This window comes from Manacus vitellinus, unplaced genomic scaffold (assembly GCF_001715985.3).
Source record: "Manacus vitellinus isolate BGI_N305 unplaced genomic scaffold, ASM171598v3 scaffold_15_pilon, whole genome shotgun sequence".
NCBI classification, from domain to species: Eukaryota; Metazoa; Chordata; class Aves; order Passeriformes; family Pipridae; genus Manacus; species Manacus vitellinus.
This window is the reverse complement of record NW_021939122.1, coordinates 2,764,326-2,779,618: the sequence shown is the minus strand read 5'-3', so window position 1 is coordinate 2,779,618 and position 15,293 is coordinate 2,764,326.

Below are 15,293 nucleotides of genomic sequence, written 5' to 3'. Positions count from 1 at the left end.
AACCTGTTGCACCTGTTTTGTGCTATGTTGTCTTCTGTGGTCTGTGTGAGCACCTACATAATCTGAATTCGGAGTAATGAATGAATTATTACGTAATGTCAGAAAGTGTGTTAACAATGTCAGTCTAGGACTACAAAGTGCACAAACTAATCAAGTACAAAAGGCTTAAGTTAGTAACCAGACATCAAAGAGAAGGGGAAGGTGACTTTTTTTCCCCCTAGCTTAGCAAATTTAGTAATATTTGTAACTTGGCAATAGTCTTGAGCTCTTCCTCATTATTACTTCAGGGCTATGTATGCACATACCTGAAAGTTATACAAACAGAGGCACTCCCCCGATCCTTTTCCTTTCTTTTGTTCTGCCTTATGGTACAGTTTCTTATAATGGCTTTCCTAAAACTTTTGCCTCTAGTTTTTCATTTCTCAAAGATTCCTTAGGTGGGGAAAAAACCCCTAAAAATAAATAAAAATTTAGAAAACTTAAATTAAAAAATAAAAAAAAATATAAAATTTCAAAATTACAAAAATAAAAAAAATTTAAAACCCTGAAAATACAAATAAATAATAACATAAAATTAAAAAAAAATAGAAAAATAAACTACAAATCAAAAAAATAAGAATAAAAAAAAATACAAATTAAAATAAAAGTAAAAAAATACTTTTACTAGGGTATGACAGCTGGCCAAGGCACAAAGGCTGTGATGCACCCCAACTACAGGGGTCACTCTGGCCAGGGGCCACCAGCAGGCACCAAGGTGCCAAGGGAAAAGCCCTGCCCTGCTTACAGGGTGGGCTGGGGGTCGGGAGAGCTCTGTTTCCCCCCTCGGGTGCGGGGACGAGGGCTCTCACCCTCCTTACAGGGTGCTTGACCCTCTCTCCGGGCAGCCACAGGAGCAGGACCACAAAAGGCCGACGACAAGCAATGCAAAGACCCAGCCCTGCCTACAGGGAGGTTGCCCAGCGCTAAGCTGGCCGGGGCAGCCTGAAGGTGCCCACCGGACTCTTAGGTATCCCTTCCCGGGGGATGCCAGGGAGGTCCCTTTGCCCAGAGGGCCTTTCTCGTGCCCCCTCTTCAGCTCGAAGCCACTGCTCTTCTTGCCCACTCCTGCCTCGCTGTCCCACTCAGGGCCTCTGCTTTCTTCTCGGAGGGCTCCTGGTGAGGCAGGACACAGTTTAGACTGAGAAGCTGCCTTTGCGTTTCCTAAGATACTTCTGATTTTCACCTCTATGTCCCTGATATTTCCTCAAGATTTCACTTGAAAATTTTAGTTTGCATTTTATCCCCTAAGGATTATCTCATTTTTTATGCCCAAAACATCCCCTGGAAGAAAAGGTGAGTAACTCAGCTTTTCCCTCCAAGATCTTCAGTCTGTCCCTCAGACTTTACCTGAGATTTTCCCTCAGAACATGGCCTGGCTGTGCTTTCAAAGTTCCCTCAGCTTTACCTCTCTGAAACTCTCTGTCCTCTCTGAGTTACCTCACCAAGGAGTCCAAGAAGTTTTTCCCTCAGTAACTTCACTGCTCCGCCTCACTGACGGCGCTGCTTAACACTTCGTACCTGTGTAACAGCCCGAAATCTGCCCTAGGGCGACTCCACAACCATTTACCGAGCTTCTCAAAGCGCCTTTGGCCTGCGCCGGCCCCACGGACCGCGGGAGGAGCGGGACTCGGCGGCTGAGGGGAGCGGCGGGAAACCACTGCCGTGTGCAGGGCGGGAACAGCAGCGCAGAAGCGGCACAGCAGCGACCGACCCGTCCTGCCCCGCCTCGTCTCCCTCAGGGCACCCTCATGGCTTCTCGGTAATCCTTCAGGGCACCCTTTTTGCCCTGTGCCCCTCACAGCCCCTCAGGGACACACGAGACACCCGGCTACCCCTCAGGGCAACCCTGTTCCCCCTCAGTGATACTGATATTTCATCCCCAAAATGTCCCCCACTCAGCATTTCCCTCCCAAGATCTTCAGTCTGTTCCTCAGACTTTACATGAGAATTTCCCTCAAAACATCCATCCCCTGGCTGTGCTTTCGAAGTTCCCTCAGCATTACCTCTGTGAAACTGTCCTCTTGACCCACCTTAGCTTTTCCCTCAGTAACTTCACTGAAACACCCTGCTGGCCCCTCATGCTGCTGCCCAACACTCCCTCCCCTCTGTAACAGCCCAAAATCTGCCAAGGGCTGACTCCCGACCTTTTATTGAGCCCCTCATGGGTTGGTGGAACACCACGGCTGAGGAGCCCAAGTTATGGAGAGAGAAGGCAGCAATAAAAACATAAAGCATTCGCTTCAGCTTCTGTAAAACTGCAAATGTTATTTTGCACTGGATCAGGCTCTGGCCAAGCTAGGCCCAAATTAGGCCTGGATTCTTGCAGCCTTATTTTACTTCTCAGTGGCTCTCTGTCTGAGCAAGCTCTGCCTTCTCTTGTGAGATACAGACTTGGCTTTGGGAGATGTTGCCTCAGTTCACAGGGCCCTGATGAATGATTTCAAGGTGTGCTCTCCTGCCCCATCAAACAGTGCTGCAGGGCACTACAGGGGCATTGCTCGCTGGGACCAGTGTTCCTGAAGACAAAAGCGAAGTTAGCCAAGTGCTTTAATGAGGGTGCCAAAAAGTGATTCGATCTATGGGTAACAGAGGGTTGCAGCGTACTTGGCCAAAGGCTCTACCTCTGTTTCTGTCTGTTCAACTAAAAATAGCCCCCCTGGCTACTGCCAGGGAACAGAACAGCCCCACATGACAGGTGCAACTGTCCCTCATGAGACTGAAAATATCTAGAAAAGCGTTTGCTCTCCTGCAGGCTCTGTGAAATGAGCAAGAGAAGAGAGCAGAGGAAGAGGGACAGTAGTTTGCAGCATGCTCTGCTAAAGGCAGTCCTTGCTGAAGGTCTCTGGTAGCTTTTGAGATGACTCCTTCACAGAGCTGGTCTTCGTTTTGGTTGTTCAGCTTTTCTCTTGATCATGCTGTTTCCCCAGCTGTGTGTTGCAGTGACTGAAAACCAGAGCTTTAGCAGAAGGCTGGTGTCTGGTTCTGGCCAGCAGGAACATGGAAGACCACTGAGGTGCCATCTCTGTCCTAGCACTGCAGAAATGCTGTCTTGATGATTCAGACTGGGATTCAGGAAGCAGGGACAGGCTGATGTGATGGCATGACCAAGTTAGGGCTGCACTGGTGTGGTGTGCACACTAATCAGGAATGGATGGGGGTTTATATACCAGAATAAACTTATTTTATTCCAGGAAAAGTTGTCTACAGGACAGAGGTACACTAGTAGCTAAATCCACAGACAGACTTTCTTGGGCATTATCTCTACCACATGTAAATGCATCTGAGGTAAATTCAAACCTGTGCTAGCTGGTGGGGGGGTTGATGGATGGTTCACCACCTGTGTCATTTTCACTTTGGCTTTCCAGAGACAGTGTGGACTACATTATCTGATGGCTATTGATTTGCCCTTGGTTTTCCACATAGTATTTATAAGTACAAATCCCTCCTCTGCTTTTTGTGTGGCATGGGAGAACTGGCCATGAATGACAGAATAGCCCAGGTCACTGCAGCACCACTGGAAGTCACAGGATTTCCCCTGCCGGCACATGGTGTGGTTGAGCACATTATCCATAAGAAGACAGTGGCCTGAGCTTACCTTTATTCACATTTTGCCTAGGTGTTCAAAGTTCAATGCCAGCTAATACAGTACTAGTAAATGTTACCATGTCAGATGTAGGAAGTTTACACCTAGAGTTGCACAAAGATTAAGGAATCTGGCTCAGCTCCTTGACTTGATTTTAGGAAATCCCCCACGTAAGACTAAACGCATATATCGTTATCAATATCATTCTTTGTTTCAGCTCTCAAGAGGCACTGGTCCCCAGTCTCCAGATGTGCAAGATGTGGGAACCTAAACCCATTGGGATCCTGGGGCTATAGGTGTTTGAGATGCAGATCCCTGGTATCTCAAATACCAGTCTAACCACTGAAGAACTGTGAGAATTCATTCTCAGAGAGGTAAGAAAGTTGCTGGCTTAGAAAGCCTTGGTAAGAAATGAGGGAGCTTCACTGAGAGTGCAGTGACAGACATAAATTCATCAGTGTTTCTGAAGGCATTTATCAGGGGTAGAATAAAGGTATTTTGGGTTCCTTAATCAAATGCACTGACTTCCTTAAAGATTTTATCTTAATGGTGAGTAAAATGTGGTGTTCTTGAAAGGTTTTCTGGTTTGGGTCAAGAGGAGTTTAGTTTCGTCTAAGGATTTTTGTACTTTAATGTTCCCAAGTACAGGAAAGAAAAGGCTGAAGCTGATTCGGATTCAGATACACATTTTCTTGATACCTTTTTCTCCTTTTTTCCCCTCAACCACGGAGATATTAAAAAGAGCTTGTACCATACTTTCCATCTTCTAATCATCATCCCTGTGATATTGTTCTGCCAGATCTGTGCTAGGCATGAACTAACTTGTCAGCTAGCTACAAACACAGGCAGGGGAACTGAGCACTAACACCCTTAGATAAAGAAACCTAAGATGTGGTGTGGCTGATAAGACTCTTGAGTCTTCCAGGACAGACCTGTGGGGAATCTCAAGGCAAAAAAATTAGAAATGTGCTCTCTGTTAGGCTGAAGATCCCTTCTGGCACAAAGCTTCTATGCTGCAACATCCTTTTTGCTGCCTGAGTATAGGCCAAAGGTGAAAGATCTTTGGAAGGCCTTTTCTTCTGACAGAAGTGATTAATGGAAAGCAGACAGCCAGCAGATTGGAATAATGGCTTGAGTGCCAGGATCCTGCCAAAAGAACTATGCTTGTGCATTAAGATTACTGAGCACTGGCTTTTGTCACTTGAACATCTGTATCCTGCTCTGAGGATTTCAAAGCACGTCTGAGATTCATCCTCTTGGAAAATGAAAGCACAGAAGTAGTCCCAGGCATGCCAAAGATTGCAATGGGTTTAGTCAGACAAACCTATTATACTGCCTCTGGCTTCTCAGAAAGCTTATTTAAAACAGTGAGAATATCTTCAAATCATAGTCTCCAATATATAAGTTCCCTGAGCTCTAAGAAATCAGGACTACAGTCAAGGAAAATAAACACATTACTAATAAAACTGCCTGTTTGTGCCTGCAATGAACAGCTGAATAAAACTAAAAAAAAAAAAAAAAAAAAAAAAAGAGAAAGCAAGGAAAAAAAAAAAAGGGGGAAACAGAAAAACAGTGTACACAATTGTTCTTGGTTCCTAACAGTCTACATAAACCAGCTGTAGAAGCGTGGAGAAGACAAGGCTGTGTATTGATTGGCACGTTGTACACTGCAGAGAAAGGCCAGGGAGACAGATGTATCAGAAAGCATCCACAGCAACACTTCACACTACTTTAACTGCAACCTGTGTCAGAAGAAAGCTGCCAAATATTTGAAAATGGTGCTGGAAACATGACAGCTTAGAACAGGATGTCTCCCTCCCAGGAAGAACCACAGTTCAGCGAGATACCTCAGGATGGGGTAAAGTTCTACACAGTATGACTCATGTTATATTTGGCACTTGGTGAAATTAATCTTATGCTGTAGAACTGAACAAATGTTCATGGCCATGTAATGACACAAAGTTCAGAAGTCCACTGTATCACTGAATCAGTCATCCTGGACTGTGTAGGTGGATATACAGCCTGAAACCACCATTGATTAATGCAAAGGTCATCTTTATTTTAGGATTTTTGTTTTGGTTTTTGTTACTTCTTTTTCATAGTCTGAGACACTGTCAAAAATATTGGATATCACAAGGTTTAACTTTCAAAGGGTAGATTATTCTGCCTTTCCTGTTTTAGAAGTGTTTGAAAAAAAAGTTGAATTGATGGAGTTCACACTTCAGTACATGTTTCCATTTATTGCTGCTGGGTGAATTTTCAGTGATGGCATAATCCTGGATGCTGATGTCATCAAGCTGAGGCATGTTAGGCTGCTGTTTGACTGAGCTGTTTCCTGTGTCTAAACAGAACAGAGATCTCCATGTACAAGCATCTTACAAGTTTTATCTTTATCATTCTCTAGTTTCTATTTTAGTGTACTGTATGACAAATCTTACATTATTATCTTCTGATCTCCATTACAACTTTCTCATATGAATATCTAATGGATAAATCTAGCATATTGAAGGATGACTATTGGGTAACTAGTCATTTAATTATTCTGGAAATGCAGGATTGCAAACACCAACCATTACACTTCCTGCCTAGCTGAATCTCTATTACTGCTATTATTTGCAACCTTGGTACAGCAAATCTTTTTTTTTTTTAATCTCTGAAGGAATTAATATATCTAGGTTATTCTAATTAGTAGCTTTCTATTACAGTCATAAAAAGCTTTAAATATTGTCCCTATTAGCAGGAGAAATAGGGAGAGGCTGTACTGATAAAGAAAGCACAACAGTTGAAGCCTGACTCAAAACTATAATTATTGTGGCTTGGTTGAATCTCCAAGCCTGTCTGCAAGAAGAATGGAAGTGTTAAAGTAAAATAAGAGAATTTGTTTTAGTCCTTTCCACAGGGATACCTGGTGTGGAATAACTTAAAGCAGTTTGGCACGTGGGACTGAAAACCTGAGAAGCCAGATTTAGTGCAAATACCTGATAGAAAAGAAAGTTTCTGGGTTTCTCAGCTTCTGAAATGCACAAAATCAAATATCTGGTAACTGAAGCATCAATTCTCAATTTCATGTGGCTTATGTGTGGACTCACACAAGGAGAACCTTTGACATACTGGAGGACTGTGAAATTCCAACCTCAGCATCACTTAGGAAGTGTTACTAACCTGTTGATGTTTGCCTTGATAATACCTTTGTAGAAACCCACTATAGAATAATATGGTTTATAATATGTTCCAATAATTTTCTAAAATGTGGGAAGCTATTTCAGAAAAAAAAACCCCTCAACTTGTTTCAAGAGACATTTTTTACTACATTCATAAACTTAAAATATGCAGTGTGTACCTATAATTAAAATGCATCTGGAAATGTGAAGTTTAAAGATATATAAAAATTTATTGAATTGAACTGTAGTTCTTTCTTATATTTTATTTCCTAGGGTTATATTTTCTTAGGGTTATATTTTCTATATTAATCATGTTAGTTGCCTGGAAGCTTTCCCCTGGGTCTGAAAACATCCTTCTAGAAAACTTTATCTCTACATGACAGACATGGAGCAAAGGTTCACTTCTTTCTCTGAAAGGGCTCCTTCCTTGTGAGCAGCCCTTATGATGAATAAATGATGTGCTATTTCTCTCTGTATGTCCTAGCTAGCCTCTTCATGTTTATTACTTCCTTAATCTGTGGCTGGGTTAATTGAATCATTGGCCCATGTCCTGCTGTGAATACTCATCGAGTGAGAGGTCTGGTTGGTTGAGAGCCCTCAGTGACATTATTTTTTAGAAATCTGTATTTTGTGGGTCGTTACTTGCAGATCTTTGTCCTAAAGATCCATCTTTGGTTCCAGTTGTGACTGATACTGGTGAACTGAGTGACACACACAACCTGCACCTGTGAGCCCATCTGCAAACACACACCATCCATTTTCCCCAGCAAAGGCTTTTCAAGTCTCTGCAGCACACTGTATCTGAAAGCCAGTGGTTTTTAGCAATAACTACTTCTATTTAGTTTTGTCGAACATTTGATATATCAGGCCAATGCAGGATAACTTTTTGAAACAAAGTTAATGTTCATTTGCCTTGCAGGCCCCATAGACAATAATATAGTGGTCATTAGAATAGTTCTTGATATTTTTCCTAGGTTGATGCATGCTGCCTAGGCCAGTTTTGAAAACAGCTTTATATACAGATACACATATAAAAAGTACTTATTCCTGTTACTCCCTTAAAATACAAATTTGGAAAAATTGCCTCTTTAAAATTTAAACATGTACTAAGCTTTATGCTCTTTGATCATAGCCACTTATACTATAAAATTGCTTTTTTGGGGGGACTGCTTAGGAAAAGCCTATATGAAGTATAGGCTGAATAAATTTCAATTTTCACTTCATGTTTGTGAATATTTAGCTCAAAGTAGTCATGTGCATAGTTAAACCAAAGCATCAGATGGGGTCCTCTATTTTGGTAAAAACCTTTCAGATAGTACTTGTTTTATGTATTGTTTTGCTAGAATAGGATCTGTGGGGAAAACAAGGAGGAACAGTGACAGGATCCAAGGATAAGCCTTTATGTGGCATATTTTATGAATGTCCAGACTATCTATGTTAGTTTAACACCTCAGGAACATCGTGGTTTCTCTCTACTCCCAGCTCAGAGAGATGGAGCTGTTTGTGGCTCTAATAAAGTAGCACATCTGTATGCCCATCCTCTGCTATGCTGGGACTCTTTGGTGATCTAAAATTTATCATACATTCATTATTCTAGAAATTGCTCAGCATTTGTGTTTTAAACACTGGGAGGGAATACTTTTTATAACAAATAGGCAGCAGTGTCAGAAAAAAGTCTCTCCAAACCATAGTGTAGGAGACATTTTTAAAATGCCTGAATTCTAAAAATGTGGTGAATGTGTTCTCAGGGCATGAAATAAGTATGCCTAGACATGCCCTCCAAACAGAAAGGGGATGGCTAAGAAGATATTTAGTTTTGTTTTAGAGTGGTGCATGATTTCTCCCAGTGGTTTGTTTGTATGCAATTAGTATGGCCTCTTTAGACTGTGATAGGCCACATTTATTGTACTTATCTTGTCATCTTTGAATGGGGAGGATTTTGTCGGTGTAGATTTTTAAGCAATATCTTATCTGTCTTTCTATTACTCACTCTGTTAGTTTTGTACCTGGGTATGCGAGTTTTTCAATGTGACACTAAAAAATAAAAGTTGTAATTATGTAAGGGTTTGAAAGCAGGACAATTTTTTTCAATGTTCACTTTGTGCTGGGCTGTACAAAAGAGGTCAATATCATTACTCCCTTTTTGCAGAAGGACAAAGAGTCTTAAGGAGAAGTGAAATTAATTGTTGCAGGCAAACCTGCAATAAAGCTCCAATTTCTTCATTCTTGTTAGAAGACACCTTTGCCCTTATTCCTGTCACAGTTCATTATCCCCTTGTGTTAGTACTTACTTGTGTTTCTGTCTGTCTTGCCTTCTGTTTTTATACCCTTTTCTGTTCTTTTCTCCTGAGCACAGGAGGCATTTAGTGTTCTTAAGCTCCTGAATGGTTACCTGTAAGGACTTTCTGTTCTGCTCAGAACCACAGTCAAGTTTACAATATGGGGTTAAAATTTTAAGAAATCTCATTCCACTTTTTCAGCTGTGGCATGAAATATGCACAGTTGCTCCTGGGAGATGGCTTAGGCCAATTCCATTAAATGCAGAGATTAAGGATGCTCACTCCATCAGTACACCCTTTGTAGAAATCAACTGCCAACTCATACCATGGAAGATCCTCCTAAAGTTTATGCATTGAGTGAGTGAGTTTTACTAGACAGCAAAATGGCAATCCTTTCATGTGATGTCTGAAATACCTGTTTTAACGTGAAATGCACCGAGCTGTCTCAATTAAATCATTGTAAGAACTATTTCAATTGGGTGAACAGCATCTTTCCCTTATAAAGCACTGAACATTTTAATCAAAACTTTTGCAAAAATGTTAAGGTTGAGGCAAATTTTTGGATCAGAACCTCCAATATGAGCAAAAAAAAAAATCAATCAATGAAATAAGGTATTACTAAAATAGGATATTTTACTCCTGGTGATTAGGCAGATCTAATTCTGAGAATTGCTATCATCAGCTCTGCTGCAGTGAGGCCTGCACTGAGAACCTGGCAGCTAACTAGAACATGATTATATATATATACACAGTCAAATTCCCGTGAAAGAGGAAAAATCCACCAGAGAGCAGATTACCCCACAGGATTGTTTAGGGTTTGGTTTTTTTGCTTTTTGTTTTGGTTTTGCTTTCTTTTTTTTTCCTCTAATATCTTATATTCAGTTGAAAATGCAATCCTTAAAGGACTGGATGATTCACATATGTTGGCAAAGGTTGCTCACTCTGCACATGCCATGTGAGGGTGTGGCCTGTGCAGTTTTCCAAGGAAATCATGCAGGTGGAAAAAGTAATTAATTCCCTACTTTTATATTTGTTAGCATGAGAGCTGTCAAAATAGATCTGTAGATAAATCACTTCTTGTAGGTATTTTATTTTATAGTAGTAGTATTATTATATAATAGGTTTGTCCTATCAAAATAAGCCTCCCCTCCCAGATAACCAGGTGTGTCAGATCGCTCCGGTGAAACTCTAACTGGTCACAGATCAATTGGGTTTAGGTCAACTCCATCTGTGTTGTCTGTCTCCCCATGGGATATGTTGCCCGGCGGTGCAGGAGCACTCTGTAATACAACCTGTCACTTTCGTTTTAGAAAGACAGCGACAAGAAACTGCACTGCCCTCTCTGTCCTTCTCTTTTTCTAGGTCTAGGCTCTCTCACCATGCCCAGTTCAGTGTCCCTCCCACAGCTCGGCCCGGCGGGGCTCAGCCGGCCGGGAAAGCCTACCCTCTGCTGCCGGCGCTCCCGAAAGGCACCAGCCAGGGAATTAATGGCTCAACGAAGTGCCGGGACTGCTGGGGCTGCAGGACAGAGCGGGCGTGTTCACCCTGCACTTCACACTTCATTCCTGTGTGCCTGTGGGTTAAAACTGGGGACACCCCACACTCTTTAAGGGAGGGTGATGGCTGGTCCCCAGCTCGCTCAGGGCTCACTGGCATTGCACCCTGCGGCCAAAAGGGGCACCCAGAACCAGACAAGATGTCACAGCACGCGTGGGACACACTGACCAGCTCAGTCTCGTCCTGCCGCTCAGCACCACCGTCCTTCCCCCAGCACATCTGCTTCTAGAAATCTGCTGCTTTCCCCTTGCTTAAAGACCCGTGTTCCACAGCTTGGCCCTACCCCAAGTCAGCCTACCTTATCCAGCCAGAGGGGACAGTGGCACTGGGCCTTCAGGAGCCAAGACAAGCTCCCGGGTCAGAGGTCAGCCAGCCTGGCCCCGGCTGAAGCTTCCTCAAAGTCTGAGCCATTTGGGACAGGAGCTCAGGTTCCAGCTGCCTGAAACCCCTCCAGCTTGGCTATTGCAAATGGCCCGCCATCACTTGCTATGTTTGCAAAGCCTGCTACACCTAGAAAGAGAGGTGACCTTAAGGACTTACTTCCTGGGAGTAATTGATTGAGGTGCAGGTTGGTATGACAGCAAATATTTTTAAGATTTTTATTTGTTGAAGAAGAAGACTTAGTCCCTCAAAAATCAAATGGCTAACAACATGCTGTTACTGTAGAGATGCTCTCGGGTTTAGAGCTGTGCATCCAGAGCAGTTTACAGTAAAGACCAGCATCAGAATATTCTGAGCACAATAAGGACACCCTATAAATAATGTGAAAGGTTGTGAAGCCAGGGTAGCACATTTTTTTTCTCTGGGAGGGATTTGGCTGGGGGCAAGCTGTTGTCCGTTCCCCCTCTCCAAGCCCCCTGTTAGCATTTCTTTCTGAACATAGTACATAACTTACAATGTCTTGGGCATAGCCTTCTCCATGTTCCTCCTCCATGGCTCAGCTTTGTTTTTTCCCACCAAAGTGTTATTTACAGCATTTAGGCCTAACCCTGGAGTGGCTTCAATGAGAGACAGGGCCATAAAAAACATCACTCAACATCTTATGCACTGCTGTCCCTCACTGGGTTAAGCTTTACAATGAGAGAAGCAGTTTCATGGAGGCAACCAAATTCTTTTCAGGTAGGAGAATAACGTCTTGGAGGCTTGTTGCTCTGTAGTGTAATTTCTTTGGTGTAAAATGCACTGAATGTCCTGAGACATGTAATCCTCAATCAACTTCTTATGAAAAACTTGAGATAATTGAAAAATTTGTAACCTCTAAAATGAAGACCCAGGCATCCATTTGACACAAGTAACTGCTACAGTCTGTATCATGAGCAGAAATGTCAACGATACAGCAGAAATTAGTAGTTGTTCTCATATTTATTTTAGGTGAGAATTGTTGCACCAATCACTCAAACCTATGGTTCCGTGCAAGTGATTTGGAACACTGGGCGCATATCTTTGAATTTCTCAGTGAGTTTGTGGGTTTTTTATGGGTCAGCATTTGATTGCATGATTGCCCCTCCCTTTCTAGGAGTTATCTCCTGCAAGGAATGAAGCCTATTAATTAACTTATTTCAGGCTATCAGGACATCTGATGGTTTTTAAATCTATCAGGTAGATTTGCTAAAAATTTGGGGATTGTTTTTATTTCAGTTTCTCCTTGCTCTTTAACAGAACCTTCTTCACATCTCTCTTCTTATTTATTTGGCAATAGGGTGCTTTAGCATTGAACATGTACTAGAGGAATGCACAGTATCTCCACAGGCCATAACAAGAAGCATTGGACTTCTAGTTTGCCTTATCTGTGGAGCTATGGGCAATCAGCTTTCACTAGCTATGTAGTTGTAAGATGCTCCGTGTCTCCATCAGCCTTAGTAGGGACTGCAAATAAGCTGGTTCCCTTGCTGACTTTCTCAAATTTGCTTTCTATGTGCCTTCTCAGCTCTAAAGTCATAGGTTAATATTAGTTGGTTTTCCTCTGAGCTAAAGTATTACCTGTATCAGATTATTTAAATGTGTTACATTCTGTGTGGAAGTGTATCTTAGAATCTGGTTTAAGTTAAACTTCCACCTAATAGTTTAAGCTAAACTGAAAGAAGGCTTAAAACTGCTTGGGAAAAAAATTCAAAGTCTGTCTGTCAGTCTAAAGGATCCTGGCAGTATGGGCCTCTTCTGGTTGTCCTCTTGGGGCTTTCCAGATGCCTGGTTTGCATAAGGGCAGCTGTAAGGTATGAAATGAAATGTGTAGATATCCTAATATTCCTGCCTCTGAGATGATTAATTACAGAATAATTTAGGCAATGCATGCCTAAAAGAAAGGGTGTAAGAACAGGATAAGCTCCATTTGCAGCTCAGGGGTTTTCTGACTCCAAAGAGGCTATACAGCCATAGGTAATGGTTGAATGCACTGGTAATTAGTAATCCTTGCTGGATTTTTCTTCCACTGTCTAGTTTCCCCTGGTACCCATATAAACATTTAGACTCTTTTGCCAGGTAATTCCACTGGATGGCACTCCTTTAGTGGAAAAAATCCCTTTGTTCTGAACTTGTTTCCTGCTAGCTTCAACTATTTTCCACACTTTCCCTGCTGGTTACACTTTCATTATCTCTGCTATATCCCTTAAGTCAACTTGTTTCAGAATGAGTCGTAATTTACTTAGTTGTTCATTTTCAGACCTCTTGTATGATTTTTTTCTCCACTGAATCTTCAAGATCTGCATCCGGAGGAGAGAGCAGACACTGACTTCAGGCTCATGTTAGAAGTGAAGATAACTTATCAAAACTGTTTGTTGGACACTGATATATACTGTAGCCACTTGCTCTCTTTTTGTTGGCCACATACATTACTTCAGTAATGTATAAACAGCGTTTGTGTTCAAATGGTAGAAAACTTCTGTAGTGATCCGTTTTTTTTTTAGGTGGCACCAGTAAAACACTTGACTCTGATGTCAGTTATGTAAACACATGGCCGTATTCACACCAAGGGGTAATCGTTCGACTGAAACTGGCACAAGAATCAAGAGCTGCTTAGTTCCAAAGGAAAATCAGCCCCTTTAGAGTGAGTGCACCTGCACAGGAGGTGTGTGCACTGAATGCTGCGAGGAGAGCCCTAAGAGGAAAGGGCAGCATGATTTAGATGTCTTGCTATTGGAGGCCTGAAGATGCCTTTTTGTGCTCTGAGCTTTAGCAGACATGCTGAGAAATAAGGCATAGTTGTATGAGTGAGGGATGGGGCGAGAGTGAAAAACACTGGCACACAGAGACTGTTGCTACGGAAGCCTGGAACAGTAATGCAGAGGAGTTTGTGTGGTGTTATTTGTCACAGATTATGTCTCTGCCTTGTCTCACAAAAGTAAATGATTCACTGCTTTTTTTTTGCTCAGGGTGGGGCAGTAATTCCTTTCCTGGATTGCTAAAAATAAAGCCAAACAATGACTACAATATTAATCTTTTAAGGAAAAAAGAGGCAGAAAACTGATATCTCCTGCAAGGAACTGAACCTTTATTCGGAATGGATGTATACTATTAGTATGAATAATAAATACATGTCTTTAAATACTTATGCCATTATCTATTTTTACTTAATCAGATCTGTTTGTTCCTAGTGTATGTTTCCATGCACAATAAGATACACTAGTTTTCTTCTCCTACTGCTATTCATTTTCTCAGCATGTGGCTTTCCTTCTTGATTCATCAATACATATCCATCTTTGGAATGCCAAGCTGTCTTATTTAAAAATATCGAAATGAAACATAACAGAAACCTGTTGGGCTTTCTGATGTGAAAGCATTTGACTTGCACCAGAAAAAAAAAAATCAGTTGTTTATCTTTCAATATAACTAGTAGGTGATGGCTGGCATTATGTTGGGCATTGCTGTTAATCTGCTCTCTTCTCAATAACCTGGAAAATTACTGTTGTACCATGTGGTCTGGAAAATAAATGGTTTTGGATGTTAATGTGTGTTTTTCATATAACGCAAATATAGCTTGTATTTGTTAATTATTTTTACTTTGAGTAATTTTGACCATGTCATAATCCAAGCAAGCAGGGCACAGCTATGAATTTTAGAACTGCAGTTCCTTGGCCTAGCAATGGTCTGCGCTGGTGACTCAGTGATTCCTACTGCAGAGCCGTGCAGGGACTGCTGCACAATAGTCGTGGGACTGTTTTCTCCAGCAGGTCTGATTTATGGTCAGCACTATCTAGGAAAGCTTTCCGAGGGTTATTGCTTCTCTTGGCCTGAGATACACTGTCTTCTGTTGTGGAGTGCATGGGCATCTCCTGGTGGAAGGTGACTAGAAGGTAAAAATGGAGTTTAGGCAGTTGGAAAGTCTGTGGTAGCTTGTCTGCAAGAGGCAGCAAACCTGGTTGTATGGAGCATAGCTGCCAGCCCAGCGATGGCACAGCCGCCCTGTCAGGTGTCGGGGGGGCGTCTGTGGGCTCGCGGTAGCAACAGCAGCGCATGTTGGTGTAAGCAAGTGTTCAGTTCCAGTGGGAGAGGCACGGCGAGCATCCCTGCAGAGCGTGCTGGGCACCGCATCACCTCCGCGTGCGCCGCGGATCCCTGCGGGGAGGGAAGGGCTCTGAGAAAGGGCTCCGCGGGCTGCGAGGAGCGAGGGCCGCCCCTGGCAAGCGCCTCCAGCACAAACGCCACGGGCTGCGGAGCGGTGTCGGCGGCTGGCTCGGG